We start from the raw sequence: 15,258 nt of genomic DNA on the forward strand, positions 1-15,258 counted from the left end.
TGCCTAGCTGCAACATTTAAATGGATGACAAATAACCACCTTAAATGTAATGCGGGTAAAACGGAAATTTTACCAGTTGGGAAAGAAAATCTGTTTTCCCCGATAGGATGTTGGCCTGATGAGGAGGAAACTCCCCCTAATACCATCACATCAGTCCGGAACCTAGGCATTACGTTTGACAATCAGTTGTCCTTTAAACAACAAGCTGTTGCAGTAGCTGGCACGTGTTTTCATATCACTAAAACCTTGAGAAAGTTCTTCGATCTTTTGCCATTGTCAGCCAGGAAAACTGTTGCTGTAGCCTTGATTACTTCCAGGCTGGACTACTGTAATAGTCTATATGCTGGAACCAATAGATCGGTACTCCACAGACTTCAAATGGTCCAACATGCAGCAGCCCGCCTAGTATTAGGCTGGCCACGCAGATCATCAGCTTCTGCGGCAATGGATGCTCTACACTGGCTTCCAATTGCAAAGAGGATCCTTTTTAAGGCCCTCTTGATTACCTTTAGGGCTTTTCACCATCAAGGCCCTAAATACCTAAGCCAGGGTTTTAGACGATACAATCCAGTACGCTGTCTAAGGTCTGTGGGTCAGAATCTGTTGGTTATCCCTAAATTCAGACTGACAACAAAGGGTGGTAAATCTCTTTTTGTGTTGGGTGCCAAGGCCTGGAACAAGCTCCCCCTTTTCTTACGTTCCATGTCGGATGAAACCCAATATAGGAAAGCACTAAAAACCTGGGTATACTCTATGTCCGATTCAGCTTGTATAGCAATGGTTTAAAGATGCAGTGTCCTGTGTGAAATGTTGTCTACCTCTTCCCCCCCCATCTCGTACACCTGAGTTGGGTGAGCGCAAAGATACTCCCTGGAGTGATAGCAGCGCTATAGAAGTGGATTTTACATTACATTACATTAGTATAAACTGTGGGACTTAGACCCCAGAACTTTATAACTCTTTTGAACTAAGGAACCTGCCAAGAAGAAGAGCTGAAGAAGCTGTCAGGAAGGACTTTCACTTTGCTGTGTGGCATGTCCTGGTGTTTGTTACATGTCCTTATAGTGTAATACTGTGTATTTTGTTTAACTGTTGAGAGGCTATCTCTTCCATTGGTTAACATGGGAGCTGCTTTGTAACACTTTTAAAAAGGTAGCTGGCCAGGGGAAGCTGATAGAAAAGTTTAGTATGCCTGAACTCAGGATTTAAAAATATGTATTTAGTAAAGATGATTTTTACATTGTGTGTTTGGAAATACCACTTTTAGAAAGTGGATATTTCCTTGTCTAACAATCCATCTGCCTCTGCCTGTTTGTGTATTAACTGTCTGGGTTTTAGACTGACAGGGCTGGTTTGTGAATTCACACTAGACTGGGTCACAAAGGGGGCTGAGGTGTGTCCTCCCTTTCCTGGGTGACTGATGGGTCTGTCCTGCATCTAGAGTGGTGGGAGTAGTTGCCACATGCACCTGACTGGATTGTGTCTGCCTTCCACAATGCTGTCTCCATCTCCTGTAGTGAACCTGGTCTGAGCAGGACAGAACTGGATTATGTGTGCCAGGAGAACTTTGGTTGTGCCATCACCACTGAACTTCAAAGGGAAATCTGGTATATGTGGTATAAATATTGGGGCTCAGACCCCAGAGCTATAGAACTCTTTTGATCAAGGAACCTGTCAAGCAAAAGAGCTGGAGAAGCTACGAAGAGAGACTACCACTTTGATGTGTGCTTTGCTGTGCTGGCCTGCTGCTTCTGTCTTGGCAGTAAAAGGACTGAACTGAACTTTCAGCAACTTATTACCTGAGTTTGTCCAGGGGCTTGATATAGAGCTTTCCTCCTGTTGGAAGTCTCAGGAATATCAAAGACTTTAAGTTAATCTGCCAACAGCACTGGAAACTGTGTTTTGTGCTGCAACAGAAGAAAAACAACTATGACGTTGTTGTCAACGCCGTAGCCAACTCCGTGACTGACCTGAAGGCACCACCGGGAGCATCTTTCGATTTCACAATGCAACCCCTTTCTTTTCCCAATGTTAGTGCAACACCAAGTTCTGTCAAACTGCAGAACTCTTATGCAGACAATGTACTGTTTGTGCACAATACAATTGTCAGGTGGCGAGAACCGGTAGCACGCCGCTCGCATCACCGCCACGCGGGGGAACTACGTTTCCCAGGACGCCCCACGTGTCCTGCGCCGAGCGCGACAGCGGTTAAAACCGCCAACAAACAACGAGCGGTGCCGATGATTCCTGCCAGTCCAGTTCGCACTCTTGTTCCGGAAGCAACGTTCCAGCCCCGCGTCCTCGGCCTCACCCTCGTCCTTGTATCCAGACTCTCCGACTCCAGCGGTGTTTTCTCGCCGCCTTCTCTGACGCGAGGAAGACCGCGGGGAGCTCCCAAGCCTCAACGTTCCAGACTCCCGGTAAACTCCATCGGCGCTCCTCTGCCCAAGGATAACCGGGTCCAGAGTGGAAGTGCGAACTGGGGCGCTCCTCGGCCCATGGAGTTCTGGGTTTAGAGTAGCAGTGCCCGCTTCTTTTTTCAGCACTGCACAACTGTGAGTACTGTTCTTTCCTTTAGCCTTCAGGGAGGCGATTTCTTCGTTCTTTTGGGAGTGACCCTGATTCGGGACGCGCTCTGGGGGGCATCAAGCACTGCCGTCCAAGTGCTGGTCTTTGCTCCCAGTAGGCAGCGCCCCTCTGCCCTACCGGACCCTTCCCAAGGGTCCGCCCTGGCTCTGCAGTTGTACGTCAGTGCTAACATCAACTGAGCTTCACGCAGGCCGGGCCAGAGAACCCTCAGTATCACGGGTTGGAAGGTACAGGTGAGGAATCACTGCGAAGTGGGGGGGAGGCAACGAGTAGGTCACTACTGACGGGTGTCTTACGGTGTGCTTGTTTCGTTTCAGGTCCCTTTCCCAGCTGCTCCTTCCCTTCCTTCCCTCGCCCACCTGTCTCCATAGTCCGCGTGTGTTACACGTTCTCCGGACTGGGGACGGATGGGAGGTAGACCCCATTAAGCATCAGCGTTATCCTGAGGAGAGAATTCCCCGGCCATCGTGACAGAATCATCGGCCCACGGATTACCGCTCCTCCCGATCACGCTGTCATAGGGGATGACCACCTTAGAGGATGTGGTGGCGGCCCTGGTTCTTGTCCAGGGTGAACTAGCCGCCTCACGTCAGGAAACTGCTGCCCTACACTCCCGGATGGACCGTATCCAACGGAATCCCTTTGATGCCGGGATTATAGGCCCAGCCTCCACGCCCCAGGTAGTGGTAGAGATGCCCGCGCATGTTCCCCTGGCTCCTCCTGAACGGTTCCATGGGGATATACAGAAAGTACAGGTCTTCATGACTCAGGTCCTCCTAAACTTCCACTGTAAGCCCAAGCTGTTCGCTACTAACCAGGCTAGGGTAGCGTTCCTCATCTCGTACCTGTCAGGAGAGGCGGCCCAATGGGCGGTTCCTATCGTCAGGAGGGACGACGCCCTGCTCTATGATTGGGATACGTTCCGCGAAGAGTTTGAGAAAACCTTCGACCGACGAGCCGACACCTTCTCCGCGGACCGTGATCTTCTCGACCTCAAACAGAGCAGTTCCGATTTTCTCGGATACCTCAACAGTTTCAGGAGGCTGGTAGCGGAAACAGACTGGCCTGAAGCAAAACAGTCAGCCATCTTTTACCGGGGATTGACGGAAGAATTGAAGGACGTCATTGCACAAATAGACCCCCAACCACGCTCCTCTGCCGCGATGATGGAACTTGCCTCGCGGTTGGAATACCGCCTCCGAGAAAGGAAAGGAGACCATAGGAGAAAGGAAAGACCCCCTCCGTCCTCGGACCTGGCGCGAGCACCTGATCACGGGCCGGCCCGGCCCGAACCCATGGAGATAGGGGCAGTGAGAGCGTCCCTAACATCGAGTGAGAGAGATTACCTCCGTAAGCAGGGCCTCTGTCTGTACTGTGGCAAGAAAGGCCATTACCTCAGAGAATGTCCCGTTCGACCTAAGGTCGGGAGGCCTCGCGCAGGCCAAGCCGCGGCAGTGACGGGAGATGGGGAGGCGGGAAATGCCCGGGCTTGAAGGACCTCGAAGGGAAGCCTTCAAGCTACCACTCCATCCCTTCGGTGGAAGCAGATGCTGAGGCAGAGCCGGATCACTTCTTCCTCACGCTTCAAGTCGTGATAGATCATACCACTCGGACCATTCGGGCCATGATCGATTCTGGTGCCACAGGCTGCTTTTTGGACGAGACCGAAGCCCAGAAGTTGGGGGTCACTCTTCTCCCCAAAAACACGCCTGAACTCGTCTACGCAGTAGACGGGAAAGAGTTGGACTCAGGGCCCATCCGTTATGTCACCCCAGCCCTCTGGATGACCATCGGGAACCAATGGTTGGCCTTGAACATCATCAAAGCTCCCCGGTGCAAGCTCATTCTGGGGCTACCCTGGTTAAGAAAACACGAGCCTACCATAGAGTGGTCCGCGAACACCCTTTCCTTTTGCTCCACCTTTTGCCGTCAACACTGCGGTGCCTGAATCGCCACCAACCCCTCCGTTGGTCTCTCAGCAACATATCGCCACAGCAGCGGAGAAAGACGTGGTGCTCCCGGCATGGTATAGCGCCTATTCGGACGTCTTCGACAAACGGAAGGCCGAAGAGCTGCCACCCCATCGGGCATATGACTGCCGCATCGACCTGGAACCTGGAGCTGTCATCCCCTGTTGCTGTGTCTATGCTCTCACAGGACCCGAAACGAGCCACCTCCGAGAGTACCTGGACACATACCTCGCGTTGGGGTTCATTCGCCCCTCTCGATCGCCCGCAGCCTCTCCGCTCTTCTTCATCCCAAAGGCCAACGGCGAGTTGCGCTGCTGCATTGACTATCGCGCGCTCAACGCAGTGACAATAAAGAATCAATACCCCTTGCCGTTGATCCCGGGTGCTGCTCGAACAGGTCAGGGAGGCAGCCCTGTACACCAAGCTGGACCTCCGTGGGGCGTACCACCTGGTTCGAATGAGAGAGGGGGACGAATGGAAGACGGCCTTCAAGACGCGGTATGGGTTATTCGAGTACCTCGTGATGCCCTTCGGGCTCTGCAACGCCCCTGCCGCCTTCCAGTACTTCCTCAACGAGGCCTTAAGAGACTACCTGGATAAATCCGTCATTGTATACATCGACGACATCCTTATCTATTCGGCCAACTCGAAGGAACACGTCGTCCACGTGAGACAGGTCTTGCAAGCCCTCCGCGCGCACCGTTTATACTGCAAGCTCACAAAGTGTGAATTCCACGTGACGACAGTGGAATTCCTGGGCGTTCTCCTGACTCCCGCCGGACAAGTCATGTCGGATCGGAAAGTTCAAGCCGTGGTGAAGTGGCCGCCACCCACAACTGTCAAGGAAGTACAAAGCTTCCTCGGCTTCTCCAACTTCTACCGGCGCTTCATCCACCATTTCTCCCAACTGGTGGCACCTCTTACGAGACTGACTCGCAAAGGCGTTCCGTTTTCCTGGCAACCCGAGACACAGAGAGCGTTCGAGCAGCTCAAGACCGCATTCACCACCGCCCCGGTCCTACGCCACGCCAAACCTGAACTCCCGTTCATAGTGGAGGCGGACGCTTCTGACATCGCAGTCGGGGCGGTTCTGTCACAGCGGCATCCAGACGCCGGCCACCTCCATCCAATGGCCTACTTGTCCCGAAAACTCAACCCCGCCGAAAAGAACTACACGATCGCCGAAAAAGAACTGCTGGCCATTCGGGAAGCCTTCCTGGAATGGAGACACTGGCTGAAGGGGGCGCAACACCAGGTCACGGTCTATACCGGCCATCGCAACCTCCAGTTTTTGCGGTCTGCTCGGCATCTCACCCCCAGACAACAACGGTGGATGCTCTTCTTCGCGGAGTACCACTTCCTCGTCACGTTCCGACCGGGAACCCAGAACCAAAAGGCGGATACCTTGTCCCGCCAAGGTATGGCCTGTCTCCCCTTGGCAGACGCCGAACGAGCCATCATTACCCCCGACAACGTGGTGGGGAGAGTGGAAACCGGATCGTTCCTTGACGGAGTGAAACGGGGTATCAAATCGTTCGCCTGGTCATCCTGGTTGCGCAGTCACAGGGAGTGGCGTTTGTTGCAAGGCATCCCCCTATGTGGCTCCCGAGTTCTAGTCCCTACACTCCGCCTCCGAAAACTCGTGTTCGGCTGGTGTCACGACGCCCCCAGCGCCGGTCACATGGGTGGCTCCAAGACCCTGGAAAAGGTACTGCGACAGTTCTGGTGGCCATCGGTTCGGCCGGATATCTTGCGATGGGTCAAGAACTGCACCGTCTGCGCCCAGATGAAACCCGACCACTGCAAGCAACAAGGCCTCCTTCGTCCACTACCAACCCCTATGACTCCGTGGGAAAAGATCTACGTCGATTTCATAGTGGGACTACCGAAAGATCAGAACTGCACGGCTATTGTGGTCGTCATCGATTACCTCACCAAAATGGGGCATTTCATCCCGTGCAAGCAGATACCCACAGCAGGTGCCTTGGCAAAACTCATGTTGAAGGACATCGTGAGGCTCCACGGCCTTCCCTTGGAGATCGTGTCGGACAGGGGGTTCCAATTCACTGCCCGCTTTTGGAAGGTCTGGTGCACCGAGCTGGGGATTCAATCGTCCCTGTCCACCAGCTTTCATCCCCAATCCGATGGTCAAACCGAGCGCCTCAACCAAACCCTGAAGCAGTACCTCCGTTGCTATTTGAACAAACCCACGGAAGCCTGGGTGGAGTGGTTATGGGTGGCTGAGATAGCGTACAACAGCACCGTCCATGCATCCACAAAACACACTCCCTTCTACCTCTCCTCTGGGTTTCACCCTCGTTTCACCCCTTTTTTGCTCCCTCGCTCTGGCGTCACTCTGCCCGATCTCCAACACCGGCTCGCGCAGATACGCTCGACCCTCACAACGGCCCGCGAAAACCTCCGCTTAGCAAAAGACAGGTACAAGGCGCAGGCCGACAAGCACCGTAGGCCCAATCCCGTGTACCGTAAGGGGGATAAAGTATGGTTGTCCACAAAACACATCACCTTCAAGAAACCCAGTGTGTTCAATCCCAAGTTTATAGGCCCCTATGCGGTGGTTCGCCACGTCAACCCCGTGGCTGTGCAGCTCCGTCTCCCTGCACACATGCACATACACCCCATGTTCCACGTCTCGTTGCTCAAACCCTCATTTTGTCCTGTGAAACGAGTCCCTCCTACGGTTTGGGTGCAGCATGAGCGGGAGTACGTGGTGGAGAGGGTGCTGGACTCCAAGCTGGTGCGGGGCAGGGTGTGTTACCTCCTGGCGTGGAAGGGGTATGGTCCGGAAGAGCATTCCTGGGAGCCGGCGTCAGCGATCCACGCCCCCCGCCTGGTGGCTGCCTTCCACCACCGCTGCCCCGAGAAGCCCGGTGCTCCTCGCGGCGCTTGACTCGGTGGGGAGGGGGGTGTACTGTCAGGTGGCGAGAACCGGTAGCACGCCGCTCGCATCACCGCCACGCGGGGGAACTACGTTTCCCAGGACGCCCGGCAGAACACGCCCCACGTGTCCTGCGCCGAGCGCGACAGCGGTTAAAACCGCCAACAAACAACGAGCGGTGCCGATGATTCCTGCCAGTCCAGTTCGCACTCTTGTTCCGGAAGCAACGTTCCAGCCCCGCGTCCTCGGCCTCACCCTCGTCCTTGTATCCAGACTCTCCGACTCCAGCGGTGTTTTCTCGCCGCCTTCTCTGACGCGAGGAAGACCGCGGGGAGCTCCCAAGCCTCAACGTTCCAGACTCCCGGGAAACTCCATCGGCGCTCCTCTGCCCAAGGATAACCGAGTCCAGAGTGGAAGCGCGAACTGGGGCGCTCCTCGGCCCATGGAGTTCCGGGTTTAGAGTAGCAGCGCCCGCTCCTTTTTTCAGCACTGCACAACTGTGAGTACTGTTCTTTCCTTTAGCCTTCAGGGAGGCGATTTCTTCGTTCTTTTGGGAGTGACCCTGATTCGGGACGCGCTCTGGGGGGCATCAAGCACTGCCGTCCAAGTGCTGGTCTTTGCTCCCAGTAGGCAGCGCCCCTCTGCCCTACCGGACCCTTCCCAAGGGTCCGCCCTGGCTCTGCAGTTGTACGTCAGTGCTAACCTCAACTGAGCTTCACGCAGGCCGGGCCAGAGAACCCTCAGTATCACGGGTTGGAAGGTACAGGTGAGGAATCACTGCGAAGTGGGGGGGAGGCAACGAGTGGGTCACTACTGACGGGTGTCTTACGGTGTGCTTGTTTCGTTTCAGGTCCCTTTCCTAGCTGCTCCTTCCCTTCCTTCCCTCGCCCACCTGTCTCCATAGTCCGCGTGTGTTACACGTTCTCCGGACTGGGGACGGATGGGAGGTGGACCCCATTAAGCATCAGCGTTATCCTGAGGAGAGAATTCCCCGGCCATCGTGACAACAATAGCGGGAAGGGTACACCAACTGCACTTGGCCATTTTCCACTTCCACACAGACCTTTTGAAAGCTTACAGCTTGATTTCATCAACAAACCCCCTGTTTACAAATAAAAGTATGTGTTGGTCATCATATGCATGTTTAGCAAAAGGACTGAGGCATATCCAGCAAAGAACTGTGATGCACTTAATGTTGCCAAATGCCTTTTGAAAGAACCGGTGCTCCCGAGTTCTGACAACAACCAGTATTCCTCTCCCGTGTGGTTAGGGGACTATACAAAGGGCTAGGGCCACACAGAAACTACATTGTGTATATCACCCATCAGCAGCAGTGGCAATTGAGAGAAGAAATGACATTTTGAAAAACAAAATAGTGAAGATCTGTGCATCCACTGAACTATCCTGGATTGATGCACTGCAATTAGTGTTGTTGTCTATGAATACTCCGGACAGAGTCACATAATTGAGCCCACACAAGATCGTGTTTGGCAATCCAATTATCATTCCAGGCCACGCCACATGTCTATTGGTCCTCTGTCAGTATCCGATAATTTGCTCTTGCAGTACTGTAAAAGACTAACAGAGAGATTGTGTTATCTTTATTGCTATGTGCTGCAGGCTCTCCCTGAAGCAAACACACCACCAGCCCACGGGCTCTAGTTGTGAGACTGGGTCTAGGTCAAGCTTTGGTGGAAATGGTCGTACCAGGTTCTCCTGACAACTGCCACAGCCGAAAAGTATGAGAGGGCTGACCACCTGGACCCACCGCTCTCACACCAAGAAAGCATCGAAACAACGGCAAGAGCCCCAGGCCCCAACCCCTCTGTCCCTGGTAGCAACGGCCGGACATCATTACATAAAATAATATTCCCTTACGTAACTGTAACTTCATTTTAACCATGTACACATACACACACTTATGGTTAAGTCATTTAAAACTATAAAAAAAACGTACCTGCGAACTAAAGTGCCACATTGTAAAGGTTCTGAAATTCTATCCTCCAAGTACGGTCCTGCAGTATAACATCCCATGATTTAAAAACTTAGATGTAATGGTAATAGATTAATTGGGACAATAAAGTATTAGGCACTGAGATCGGTGAATCTTTTATTTAATAATGCACAAATCACAGCTATACAATTTTAATTCAGGTGCTCTCCATTTTCAGTGCTACTTGTACTAATGTGACCTTCTTGAAAAGTGTTCTCCGTCCACTGTAGAGAGAATAGAATAAGGAAATTTAGACAGCAAAAAAGTATTAATTTCTAATAAACACTCTAGTCTTCTGTTACATAAACCTCTGAGTGCAAATTCTTAAATGCATCCACATGAAGGAAAACAAAGTTTACATGTTGGACCACACAACCTCCACTGAAAAGTTAACCAAACTAATTTCCTGCTTGCATGGATGAATGTGGATCACAGTGCATGAACTGGGCTAAAAAGAAATGGAGCGATGAACACTATAAGTAGATTATAGTGAGTAGTGTGAAGAAAACGGAGACTAGGGCAGAGAGTGGATACATCAAGGGGTTTACTGTGTACAGGATATTTGTGAGAGTTGAGGCTTACATGGGAGGGCTGCAGATGGGAGAGAGGCTTGGGGGAGAAAGACTCAGAAAAGAAACACTTAAAGGAGTGGAACAGCATCCAGGTGTTACTCTTTGATGAGGTGTTTCTTGAAGATATAGTAATTCACCTTTTCTTCATAGAGCTGAAATCCTCTTACGTGCCCTCCCTTCATTGCACAACATCAGCACCAGAACTCGTCCCAAGGGACCAGTAAATCATTCAGACATTTGCTCCAACATGATACCCACCTGCAATATTGGCACAACATCCCTGAATGGGACTACAGACTAACTACTCACACCCTAAAACTGCCAGCCCATTCCCAGTATGTGTGATAATCGGGCTTTGGAATAACCAAGTTTGCAGTTAACAATGGGAAAAAACCTGTTGTGAACAAGGCCCATTGGATAGCACTCCTATTTCACTGTATTCTACCAGAATATCCTATAATTCATATAATCCGCAAAACTATTCTACCCAGAATATCAACTATAACAATATCACCAAGGTAAGTATATACAGGTGATACAAGGATCATGGATTAGTCAGTGACATCACTGATGACATCTCAAAAGAAATCACTGATTAGATCACTGATGAGATCATCCAGTGACTGTAAGAATTTTGTAAGAGTTTATGATTGTTAAACATATATCTTAAGGTACTACAAAAGTTAAAGTAGTATTCTAAGTGTACTACTAATGAGTGGCACTACTTCTAATAGATATTATGTGAGTGGCTGTGTGACTATGTATTCTTGTTTGTATGGGGGTGAGTGGATGTATAGTTGTATAAGTGGGTGTGTGAGTAGCTGGGTGAGTGAGATGCTGTGCGAGGTACTGTATTGGTGAGTGAGTGGGTGTGTCAGCATATGTATGGGTAGGTGAGTGGCAGTGTTAGTAGCTCCATAGGTGGGTAAGTGGGTTTGTAGTGACTGTATGGTGAGTGAGTGGGGGTCTCATTGGCTGTATGAGTGAGTGACATGGTGATTAAGTGGCTGTATGGGTGAGTTAGTGGCAGTTTGAGTGGGTGTTTGGATAAGTGAGTTGGTGTGTGAGTGGCTGTGTGAATGGCTGTGTGGGTTAGTATGTGGATGTGTGAGTGCTTGTATGGATGTGTGAATGGGCATGTAAGTGGTTGTATGAGTGAGTGTGTGAGGGCTTGTATGGGTGAGTGAGTGGCTGTGTTGAAAGGTTGATTGGGTGAATGAGTGGGTGTATGAGTGACTTTGCAGGTAAATACGTGGGTGTCTGAGTAGCTGTATGGGTGTTTGGTTATGTGACTGGCTGTATGGATGAGTGACTGGTTCTATGAGTGGCTGTATGGGTGAATTAGTGGTTGTGTGAGTGGCTGTACAAGTGAGTGAGTGAGTGAGTGGCTCTATGGAGGAGTGAGTGGGTGTGTGAGTACTGGTATAGGTCTGTGAATGGGTATGTGAGTGGTCGTGCCGGTCTGTAAATGGCTGTACAAGAGGTTGTATGGGGGTGTGAGTGGTTCTGTGGATGATGTCATCAGTGAAGTAATTTGAGATGTCATCAGTGATGTCATCAGTGATATCACTGACCATGTCATGACTGATGTAATATGCAATGTCATAAGCAGTGCATTGCTGGGGTATAAGTTACAGTTAACTCAGATAACTACAACTGCCGAATTTCACTGGTTTTGTATGAGTGAAATCTGAGCCTAAATATAAAGTCTCTGTAACCTTTGTTTTTTTCTGTGAATTTCTAAGTTTCTAAAACATTATATTTGTTAACTATAACGACCCTGTAACCTTTATTTTTTTAAGTGAATTTCTAAGGTTTTTCAAAATCTATTACCTAACTATAACATCCCTGTAACCTTTGTTTCTTTTAAGTGTATTTTTATGTTTTTTTTTAACTAGTAGTCTAGTTTCTGGAGCGGTGGACAAAGGGGGCGGGGCCACCGACCAGCTCTCAGAAATCCTGCTTTGTCAGTCTTATTAGAGGTAACAGGAGGGCTTCTGAGCCCACAAGAACCCTCAGCATCCAAGAGGACTTCATCCCCCAACCAGCAGTGTGCAAAGGAGGTTCATTTGCAGAGTGGTGGAGAAACGGGCCATGGCCACTGAAGACCTCTCAGCAATTCCACAGTGTGGGACTTATTGGAGGTAACAGGAGGGCTTGTTGGTCCTGAAGGCCACTCTATAACCAAGGCAACTTCATCCCCCAACCAGCAGTGCACCAGGAGGCACGTTTGCACAGGGGTGGCCTCTGAAGACCTCTCAGCAACTGTATCCTGTGAGACTTACTGGAAGTAAAAGGAGGGCTTGTTGGCCCCCAAGGACCCTCAGCATCCAACTAAACTTTATCCGCCAACCAGCAGTACATCAGGAGGTGCATTTCCAGAGTGGTGGAGAAAGGGTGTGTGGCCTACGGTGACTTGCCAGTCTTTATTTTATATTTATTGGGGAGGGGGCAGCGAGGTCCCCCTTCCCTGGGCCAATTTCGGCCACGGGACCCCATGCCCCGGGGCCTGGTCTAATTTGTGGGTGCCTTGGTCCAACCCAAGGCACCCACTCTGTTGGGGACCAACTCAAGGTCCTCGCGGTCCCTGCTGGCTCCCCGCCTCCTGCAGGAGCCGGCATTGCTTTGACAGATATGAAGCTGATAACATGCAGCTCCCTCTCTATCAAAGTAATTGCTCTCGCTTGCTGAAAGCGAGCACAGTTTTTTATGGCTTGGCGGGAGCAGTAAAGCTCCTGCCAAACCATAGCAAACACCTTTGTCCCCCAGGTGGGCACCCCAGGTAATATCATAAGCCAGCCGAGGGGGCTGGCAGTCCCCAAGGCCATCTATGGCTTTAGGAGGGGGGTTGTGTGGCCTCCCTCCATTGGACTTGGCATCCTGGGAAGGTGGTGGTCCCCGGGGCTTCCTCAAGGGCCACCGCAATAAATTCATTATAGCCCCGGGGAGTGAGCAGACCCCAGGGCTGCAGGGATGCCACGCAGGCCCCCGCATTAAATTCACATAGTGCCCTGAGGAGGTGGTGGTATCCAGGGCACGGAGGATTGCCAACCAGGTGACCCCGCACATTTTTATTAAAAATAAGGCCAGGGTGTTGGTGGTCTCTGGGGCATAATAAGCCCCAGGACGGGGGGGCTCATGAGCCCACCTCCTTTATTTATCCAATGCACCCGGGACCTGGCCCAACTGGGGACTAATCCGAAATAAAGTGTTGTAGCCCATGCTTCTTTTTTGAGGGGGGGCAGGATTCGTGGCTCCAGTGTGACACTTGCCAAAAATTAAAAAATATTAAATGGTTTTTGGCCCTGCAGGGTCCCTGTGGGACCCCTCCAAGACGCCTAGGGGGTCAGGGTGTTTCTACCCCACCTCCTTTTTTTTTCCTGTGACTTGGTCCAACTGAGTCACAATATGGCTTCCAACACTGCCTGATTTGAAGTGTTGTCAGCCAATCAGATCTCAGCATGAGATCTCGGGAGGGGTTGAACATCATCTGTGTCCCTAGTTGTATATCTGGAAAACCTTTGAATAACTCTGCAACTACTGAATGGATTGACACCAAAAAGGGTGCTTTCTGGACCGACAGCTACCTCTCTGGCAAATTTGGTGTAATTCCGTTTAGCAGTTCGGACTGTAGTGGTGTCTAAAGATTCCTATTGAAATTACCATAGGGAAAAGTGTTTTAGGACCCCCTTTTTTCTTGGCCCCTGCTTGATGGATCACCCTGAAAATTTTAAGACAGCAGCTGAAATGAGTGGCAAACTAGTTTTGAAGATTTTACGAGGATTTATCAAACGACACTAATGTTATTGGCTAATGAAAAAGCACTCTTCCTATGGAAACTAGGTTAGGTCTTAACTATTGCTACCCATATTGCGACTGCCAGTAATATATATATATATATATATATATATATATATATATATATATATATATATATATATATATATATATATATATATATATATATATATATATATACACACACACACACACATTTATATATCGTCTATCTATCTATCTATCTATCTATCTATCTATCTATCTATCTATCTATCTATCTATCTATCTATCTATCGATCGATCGATCGATCGATCTATCGATCTATCTCTATCTATCGAATATATATATCTATATATGCACATATATATATATTTTCACTGAAAACTAAACGTTACAGGGACGTCGTAGTTAGGCACATATTTCACTCATACAAAACCAGTGAAATTCAGCAGTTAAAGTTAGCTGACTTAACCATAACTTACGCCCCCTAATACACTGCTTATGACCTTACATATTGCATCACTCATGACATGGTCTGTGACATCACTGATGACATCTCAAATGACATCAATGATAACATCATCCACAGAACCACTCACACACCCATTCACAGACCCATACAAGTACTCATACAAACCTTCACTCAACCATAGAGCCACGCACACCCACTCACTCATACAGCTACTCACAGAACTACTCACTCACCTATACAACTACTCATAAAACCAGCCACTTACCCATGCAGCCCCTCACACAGCCACACACTCACCCATGCAGATACTCACACATCGACTTATTCACCTATACAGCCACTCACATACCCACTCACTCACCAATGCAGCCTCTCAACACAGCAATTCACTCACCCATACAAGCACTCACACACTCACTCACATACCAAACAACCACTTACATACCCATTCACACATCCATACAAGCATTCACACATCCGCTCACTCACCCATACATCCATTCACACAGACACTTACTTTATAATACAACCACTTATGCAACAGCTCTCTTAAGCAAACATCCACTCAAACAGCCACTCACTCACCCATATAGCTACTTAAACACCCATTCCCCCACCCATACAGCCACTCAGAATGCCACTCACCCATACAGCCATTGACACACCCACTCACTCACCAATATAGTCACTCATACAGCCACTCACTCACCCACCCTTCTACTCACGTACCTACTTATACACCCATACAACCACTCACATACCCACTCACACACCCACTCTCACACAGATACACACAGTCATACAGCCACTCACATAATTTATGTCAGAAATAGTATTACTCATTAGTAGTACAGAAAGTAGACTATTTTAGCTTTTGTAGAACAATGGTATATATTTTTAGCACTCACTCATAAGCTTTTAGAAAACATTCACACTCACTGGATGATGTCATCAGTAATGTAATTTAATATGTCATCAGTGA

At 49.8% G+C, this 15,258-nt stretch overlaps 1 protein-coding gene across 1 annotated transcript in view; it reads right to left on the minus strand.

The window, feature by feature from the left end:
- Positions 1–9,551: 9,551 nt before the first annotated feature.
- LOC146830573 (lymphocyte antigen 6E-like) overlaps positions 9,552–15,258 on the minus strand; it is a 35,760-nt gene continuing 30,053 nt past the window's right edge. Inside the window, exon 4 of the mRNA XM_085603759.1 lies at positions 9,552–9,675. The gene's annotated coding sequence lies outside the window, so the exon portion shown is untranslated. The remainder of the gene's footprint in view (positions 9,676–15,258) is intronic.

This window comes from Triturus cristatus, chromosome 5_1 (assembly GCF_964204655.1).
Source record: "Triturus cristatus chromosome 5_1, aTriCri1.1, whole genome shotgun sequence".
In the NCBI taxonomy this organism is placed as follows: domain Eukaryota; kingdom Metazoa; phylum Chordata; class Amphibia; order Caudata; family Salamandridae; genus Triturus; species Triturus cristatus.